This window comes from Littorina saxatilis, linkage group LG12 (assembly GCF_037325665.1).
Source record: "Littorina saxatilis isolate snail1 linkage group LG12, US_GU_Lsax_2.0, whole genome shotgun sequence".
Classification (NCBI taxonomy): Eukaryota; Metazoa; Mollusca; class Gastropoda; order Littorinimorpha; family Littorinidae; genus Littorina; species Littorina saxatilis.
Window position 1 is genome coordinate 7533806 of NC_090256.1, and position 8272 is coordinate 7542077.

Here is an 8272-nt window from a genome sequence, read left to right on the forward strand (position 1 = left end):
AGGATAGAACGCTTTTCTTAATCTCTATTCTTTTTAACTTTCTGATCGTGTTTTTAATCCAAACATATCACATCTATATGTTTTTGGAATCAGGAACCCACAAGGAATAATTATTTTAATAATAATTTTATATTTTTAATTTTCAGAGCTTGTTTTTAATCTGAATATAACATATTTATATGTTTTTGGAGTCAGAAAATGATGAAAAATGAGATAAACGTAAATTTGGATCGTTTAAACATTTTTTTTTTTTTTTTTACAATTTTCAGAGTTTTAATGACCAAAGTCATTAATTAATTTTTAAGCCACCAAGCTGAAATGTAATACCGATGTCCGGCCTTCGTCGAAGATTGCTTGGCCAAAATGTCAATCAATTTGATTGAAAAATGAGGGTGTGACAGTGCCGCCTCAACTTTTACAAAAAGCCGGATATGACGTCATCAAAGGTATTTATCGAAAAAAAGATAAATATGTCCGGGGATATAATTCCCAGGAACTCTCATGTCAAATTTCGTAAAGATCGGTCCAGTAGTTTGGTCTGAATCGCTCTACACACACACACAGACAGACACACACACACACACACACACACACACACACACACACACACACACACACACACACACACATACACCACAACCCTCGTCTCGATTTCGAATTCCCCCCTCTACGTTAAAACATTTAGTCAAAACTTGACTAAATGTAACAAGTCGCGTAAGGCGAAAATACAATATTTAGTCAAGTAGCTGCCATTTTTCAGCAAGACCGTATACTCGTAGCATCGTCAGTCCACCGCTCATGGCAAAGGCAGTGAAATTGACAAGAAGAGCGGGGTAGTAGTTGCGCTAAGAAGGATAGCACGCTTTTCTGTACCTCTCTTTGTTTTAACTTTCTGAGCGTGTTTTTAATCCAAACATATCATATCTATATGTTTTTGGAATCAGGAACCGACAAGGAATAAGATGAAAGTGTTTTTAAATTGATTTCGACAATTTAATTTTGATAATAATTTTTATATATTTAATTTTCAGAGCTTGTTTTTAATCCGAATATAACATATTTATATGTTTTTGGAATCAGCAAATGATGGAGAATAAGATAAACGTAAATTTGGATCGTTTTATAAATGTTTATTTTTTTTTACAATTTTCCGATTTTTAATGACCAAAGTCATTAATTAATTTTTAAGCCACCAAGCTGAAATGCAATACCGAACCCCGGGCTTCGTCGAAGATTACTTGACCAAAATTTGAACCAATTTGGTTGAAAAATGAGGGCGTGACAGTGCCGCCTCAACTTTCACGAAAAGCCGGATATGACGTCATCAAAGACATTTATCAAAAAAATGAAAAAAACGTTCGGGGATTTCATACCCAGGAACTCTCATGTCAAATTTCATAAAGATCGGTCCAGTAGTTTAGTCTGAATCGCTCTACACACACACACACACAGACACACAGACACACACACACACGCACATACACCACGACCCTCGTTTCGATTCCCCCTCGATGTTAAAATATTTAGTCAAAACTTGACTAAATATAAAAAGGAAGAGAGAAAGAGGGGAGTCCGGGACCACACAAAAACACCACTTCGAAAGAAAAAACTGTGAGAAAAACGAGAGAGACAGTAGTCTGGTTAAACAAAGGGGCACGTCAGGGTTTGAATGCACCAAAGATGGGTCCAGGGACTTTTTGTCTGATTCGCTGGCAGACGAGACGAGGCACTTTCCCTTCGGGCCTCTCTCTCTCCAGACATGGGGAAAAGGTCGATAAAAGCGAGCCCCATAAAGGGCTGACCGATCTGATTTGTTACAAAAGGACCAATCTCTGAACGCACCACTAGTTTTCTTTGTGCTGTACAGCTGTACAGTGAGATTTTCAGAGCATCAGGACGGACTTGTTCAGGGTTTTTTTCTGAGTTAGGCTGGAGATACACTATTCATTCATATGTAAAATCAATGTCTTGTTTGTATTATTGTTATGTATCACCCCTGAATTTCTCTATGAGATAATAAAGTATTCTTATTCTTATTCTTATTCTTATTCTTATTCTGCAAAATGGAACGCAACCAGGTGTAAAAGAAGCTGTAGTACGAAACTATTGCACGGGGTTTCCTGCTTTGGCATAGGCCTATGCAGGTGTCGCATGGAGCCTCCATGAACTGCCTTCTTTGTCTCACTGTGTTAAACTGGTCAAAGAAAGGCTGTTCAAAACAGAAACACTTCCACCTAGAGTGTAATATTCAGCAGAGAGTGCCTTTTTCTTTCAAAAATTAACTTAGCGGAGCTCATTGTTCACAGCGACGCTGCCGGTGTAACATGACATTTTTACTCCAGGAAAAGTTTACTCCGGAGTAAAAATGTCGTTCGAAATTTTAACTTCGAGTACACCTTTCGTACGAGAAAAGAACTCCCCAAGGTACGAAAAATGTACTCCCTCCACGAAATTTTGACTCCCCCAATTTTTTACTTAAAAATCTCGTGCGCGAAAATGGGATGCGGGCGAAGGGATAATGCCAATATGTGACCCTCCACCACGAAATGAGTCGCATGCCACCTCGCGCGGTTCTGCGCTTGACTTGATATAAGTCCGGAGAGTGTATGGTAACAGCGTGAGGGTCACCTTAGTCACAGGCTTATAACTCAAACAGTTTTCGCTCTTTTCTAAAACGGGTTTCACCACTGGATAGAGCAGAAAATACTCTTTAGGAACATGTAAAAATATGAAAATCATGCAAAGGTGACATGCGACTCATGCCGTGGTGGAGGGTCACATATGTGATCTCACGCAAACAAATGTTGCGCTACCCTCCCTCCACCCCTTCCACCACCAAGGCTAACAGGGGACATGGGAGTAAAAGTTGCGTACACCTGGCGTGGGCAGTTAATTGCTCGTGTTAGGGTGGAATAATTTATTCGTTATTTATTCGTCAGGGTAGTAACATTTTCGCCGAAATGTTGACTCGGAACACACCTATCGTTGGAAGTAATTTTCTCGTGTTATAATGAGGGAGTAGTTTTTTTGTAAAGGGAGTAAAATTTTCGTACGACATTTTTACTCCGGAGTAAAAATCTCGTCGGAGTAATTTTCTCGGCATGTTTACAACTTGACTCTTCTTCAAGGCACACAACTCTTCCACATCGCATACAATCCCCGCGGAGTTATTTTCCCCCGATACAATTGTCTCCGGGTTTGTTGTGACTGCTTTCCCAGGGGTGCCGTTGATATTTGGGAAGTTCCAGAATGTTCTGGAATCAAAGCATGTCTGGTTTGATTTTTCTATTTGGCAGCGGCCACTGGTTTAAGCGTCTCTGGGGTTATACACGCTTTCCTTCCCTTTCGTTTGAAGATGTCCATTTTTCATTGTAATGGACGGGTTTATTCTGTGAAGAAGAGACTGTGGAAAAGGTGTCTTTTGTTCCTTTCTTAAGCCCTGTCCAGACTTGGCCGCCGTTTTACGCTCTATGCGCCGCAGGCCGTTTTGTGCGTCGCGCGGGATTTGCCGAGTGGCCACACATCGACGATTCTTTTCACAACGCGGTATCAGTCAAGCGGGTCACCTGACAAGAAGGTTCAGTTGCATTCGACTGCCGCGCCGCGAGCAGCTGACGTCATCGCTCTGGTTTGCTCTGATTGGTCAAATTTCCGTCGTTCTATGTCTGTGTCATAGAAATTAGAACACGCGCTATTCTTCTGCAAATAACGCTTCGCGATCATAGCACGACGCGGTGCGCCGTTTTGAGCATAAGTCAAATGTGGACAGGGTCGGCCGGGAGTGTCTGGACGGGCCTTTAGGATGGCTGTTTTGGGTTTCTTTTTTGTTTGTTTTGTGTATTGTGTACTGTCTTTCTTTCCTTTTCCCTCCTTTTTTCTGTTCAGCAGCTACCGATACTTACAATAATGGAAGGGTTTGCTTTCCTCTTTACCGGGTTTAATTTTTTTTCCTGCGTGTATCTTTAGCGCTTTTACCGATTTTGTATTTTGTGTGTGTATATGGGTGTTTTGCCATCTGAATGTGTATGTCTTTCTTTTAATCTGCTAAGTAGCTGGTTTGTGTGCATCTAATGTATATATGTTTCTTATTTTTTAAGTGCATTTTGTACTTCTTACCTTCTTTTCTTTTTATGAATTCTTTCCTTCTTTCTTCTTTTTTCTTCTCCCATGGTTGGTTCTGTCTTTCTGTCTTGCTTCACCATAAACAATAAAGGGCAATAGTCGTCGAACTCTCTTTCTTCATTCAAACTCACTAGCCCAGAATCGTCGCGATATAACCTTCTTGGTTGAAAACGACGTTAAACACCAAATAAAGAAAGAAAGAACTAGCCCAGAATGACCGCCCGGGCAAAATAGGCTAGCCCAGAACGACTCCTCTCGGTCAAAATCGGCTGGTACACCGGGCTGGGCTGATCCTTTAATGTACGGTTGATGTTTTCCGGCTTCCTATTGTACGCCAACGTAAACGACAAAATCAACCTGAAACGAAAATAGCATGCACGAACAGAAAAAAACGAGAGCACGTGATACCAGGAACATAGCTGAATCGGTAACCCGTGGCTATTAGGGTCGGTTTTCAATTACTAAGTTCGTGGAGGAATTCAATTTGATTCTCGGAGTCAGTTTCTTGTTCTTGTTCTTCTTGTTCTTGTTCTTCTTGTCTTGTTCTTGGTTTTGTTCTTGTTCTTCTTGTTCTTCTTGTTCTTCTCGTTCTTGTTCTTGTTCTTCTTGTCCTTCTTGTTCTTCTTGTTCTTCTTCTTCTTCTGCATTTATGGACTGAAACTCCCACGTACACTCGTGGGTGGTTTTTTTTGCGCGAGTGGGTTTTTACGTGTATGCCCGTTTTGACTGCGCCAATACGGCAGCCATACGCCGATTTCGGGGATGCTTGCTGGGTATTGTTGTGATTCTACAACCCACCAAACGCTTACATGAATTACAGGATATTTTCCTTACGCACTTGGTCTTGTACTTGCGTCTACACTCGAATGGGGGGATAAGGCACTAGCGGTTCTGCACATAAGTTAACCTCGGAGATCGGAAAAATCTCCACCCTTAACCAACAAGCTGGCGCGGTCGGGATGCGAACACTCAACCATCCGGAATGCCGACGCCTTATCCACGAGGCCACTGAGCCCGCCTGGAGTCACTTTAACTTTCTGTACTTAGTCGTAGCGGTATCTGCCACCATGAACATGCATGTGCATGATAAAGATCCCAAGTGGACATCGAGAAACCAAACCCACAGCGCTTTTCATGTCATGACGTCAGACAAGCCACGAGCGCGCTCGCAAGTTTATACAATCTGATTATATTGTCCACGTGACCTCCATAGCGCAGTAAGTTCACACTGTGTCTAGAAATGCGGCCACTACGTGGTACGAGCCATTGCTGTGAAATTCGGACCGGATCCTCCCAGTGGAAAGCTAGCAGCAACAGAATCGCGCTACCCTGGTGTGTGTGTGTGTGTGTGTGTGTGTGTTTGTGTTTAGATGCAATCAGCCAACTGCACTTCTGGCAAAACTACTAAGGTCTTTTACGTGGTGATACGGGGGTGGGACACGGATACCGTCTCTGATAATAGACGCACAGGTTTCGTTTCTCACTTACGGGAAGCTGCTTCGATTATTTGAGAGGAAATTCATCTCTATTCTACACAGACAACTTACTTTGCGGGAGGACGGTGAGCGGCGGGAAGAGGAGGTAGAGGTGGTTGGGGGAGATGGATGATGAAAGGCAGAAACATGAAGGGGGGGGGGGGGGTAGGGGGGGGGTCACGTGAGCAGGATGAGTGATGTGGTGGCAGCCAAAATAACTATCTGCTCCTGGACATCTCGTATTAAGTTCGAACAGGACTGAGAAAAAAATACATGCGCGATTTTGTGTGTGTGTACTTGAGTATTGATTTTCGGAAGGGCAAAGAATTGTATTGTAAATGCCCTTTGCGCTGTCCTTTCGATGGGTGGTGTCCTGGAAAGAGAATCCTGCGTCGATTTGACATTTGTATCGATTTTATGCTCCTAGACTGTTTACTGCTGCTGTGAATGTTACTCTTACTGGCTGTTCCATTTTCAACAAATACATAGAGAAGGGGGAGTGATGTATCCACAGCGCAAGTTATTTACATGATGATACGCATTCGAAAACTGTATGGTATCAAAAAGGTATTTGAAGAAGCCTAAATCCCTCACACACACACACACAAACACACACACACACATATGCACACACACACGCACATGCACACACGCACACACGCACACACATGCACACACGCACACACACACACACACACACACACACATACACACATCCCACGCACTCCTCCCCGAATGAATACATACCATTTAATCAGAGAGCCACCTCTGGCAGCTGAACACACCATCCACCAGGGAATACCAATTTTCTTCTGGTTGTTAGTTCCCTAGCCGTGGTCATGTGTCCCAATCCTCAAGCCGACCTTCGTTAACGGCCAGGCAATCTCCAACATCGCTGACCAAACGATCTTCCAGATCGGTCAATCCGGCGAAACTACAGTCGAATCGATGAAATCCCCCCCCCCCTCCCCTCCCCCTCCGCACACACCAACACGCCTCCTCCTCGTTCTACGTATAACAAATGTAGGTTAAGAAGGCTTCCTAGACAAGGCGCGACAATACAGTAAAAAACAAAACGTTAAGACCCCACGATTTAAAAACTCAGCTTTTGTAAGACCTTGATTTGTTAGATTTTCTATTCATAGCATCTGTAACTTTACCCCCATTTTAAGACTGCCTCCTCGATTTGCTCAGATATTATATTATTAGGAGGCCTCAAAAGAGGGTTGCCACTGTAGGAAGAACCGATTACATGTTCGCTCTGATAAGCTTGCCAGGAAAGTTACAGGCTAATTTCAGTGAATGTTCTTAACCCCACTCTTTATTCTTCCTCCTCGGGTAAATATGAATGGACATAAATACATGTTCTTTGGGAAAGGCGCGACAATAATACGAACTGATTGCACGATCGATGTTATAAGTTAGTCCGCCAAGCTATACTGATTTACCAATGACCAACCCCCGACCCCCCCCCCCCAACACACCCCCACCCCCAACTTTCTAATTTACTTCATCTTTTTTGTTCTCCTCATTAGCGTGAAATGAATGGACATAAATACATGTTCATTAGAAATGACGCGACACTAATAAGAACTGATCACACGATTGCTGTTATAAGCTAGTCAGGCAAGCTATAGTACTTACTTACCAATGACACCCACTACCACCACCCCCGTCACTCCTCGCCACGTTCCTTTATTTTACTTTAGTCTTTTTGCGTGAAATGGATAGACATACATACATGTTCCCAAGACAAAGCGCGACCATAGGAAGAACAGATAATACGGTCGCTCTTAATTGAGCTAATCTGGACAACTGTGGACTTATCTGTAAATTCTCCTCTCCCCCTTCCTTCCTTCTTCTGCTCATGTTCCTCGTCCTCCTTGTACATGACATTTGCACGTTTAGATGTAAATGCACGTTCCTCATTCAAGGCGCATGTAATTTCTTTACAGTAAATACAAAATGTCCAGAGAATTAGCAATATATCTAACATTGACTGACTGTGTGACGATATCTTCTGCTATTGGTCTGTTTCGACAGTGATATCAAAATCTCGACCTCCGGTCTCGATTTTGATATCACTGTCTCAACAGACCATAGCAGAAGATATCATCACACAGTCCGTCAATATTGGGTAGTGATCACAATCTAATCGCTTGAATCTGCTACTTCGCTTGGAATTAGGTAGTTGAATGCAACTGGATGTTTCGCGCGGGGAGGCATAATGCGTCACGCTCATAAGAAAAATACCTATCTCAGTGTTAGGCATTTCTGTAGTGAAACTACAGGGGAAGCTACTGGAAGGGTACCTGTCATGTGTTAGAGAGTACAAACTCTCAGACCATCGGAAACCATTGCCACGGTAACGTAAGCAAAACTGCCGATCTCGTTTCTTGAGTTAGGCACTTTTTCGTTATGATACAGGAAGACTTGTTTTGAGAATGTGAAAGTATGGAAAAGCTCTTTGTGGGTTGTTATGCAGTTGTGCTGATTGAAAATGTTGCTGTCAGCTCTTTAGCTCACGTTTATCCAGCTGTCACCGCTCGAGATAGACAGTTTGCAACGTATAACTAAAATGAGATAGGCAGATTGTTCAGCAACCAAAGAAAGTTTTTTACGTTTTTCTCAAAACATCAAAAAATGACATAGGCAATTAGTTTATGAGCGTGACG